We start from the raw sequence: 486 nt of genomic DNA, 5'->3' as shown, positions 1-486 counted from the left end.
AATCACCACTGGGGGGGGTTATTTTTTACTATATAATGAAAAAAGTACAGTAAATAAAAACAAAGTTTCCCTACGTTATGTTAGGAAACATTTATTCTCACCCATATTTTTGGTAAAATATAAGAGGCGGGGTCACGTCGGGTAAATAGACACCAAACATGTCAAGCCTTAAAATTGCGCGCGCCCGCAACAAACGACCGCACTGAAAATTGGTCCATAGGCGACGCTTGAAACGCTTTTATTGCTCATCAGTTTAGTGTTATCGGTGATCAGTGGCCTGAGAATTATTGCTCTCACTCCGACGTTCGCGGCGATATGTAACATGTGCGGCGCAATAGGCGCAATTGTTGTTTTGGCACGTAGGCGCACCCGACGTGTATGTGGGGGGCGGAGGACTTTACAAAAAAAAATTTAAAAATTTCCTTTTTTAATGCTTCTTTATGATTCTTTAATTTTTGTATTACTTTTTTTTTTTTTTTTTCAATT

The 486-nt window shown here is 39.1% G+C and overlaps 1 protein-coding gene across 1 annotated transcript in view; it reads left to right on the top strand.

Moving 5' to 3' along the window:
• Nucleotides 1-486, top strand: part of CYHR1 (cysteine and histidine rich 1) — a 9025-nt gene that overhangs the window by 340 nt on the left and 8199 nt on the right. The window lies entirely within an intron of this gene.

This window comes from Nanorana parkeri, unplaced genomic scaffold (genome assembly GCF_000935625.1).
Source record: "Nanorana parkeri isolate BGI_ZX_2015 unplaced genomic scaffold, ASM93562v1 scaffold3621, whole genome shotgun sequence".
In the NCBI taxonomy this organism is placed as follows: domain Eukaryota; kingdom Metazoa; phylum Chordata; class Amphibia; order Anura; family Dicroglossidae; genus Nanorana; species Nanorana parkeri.
This window is presented reverse-complemented; position numbering and strand designations above follow the sequence as displayed.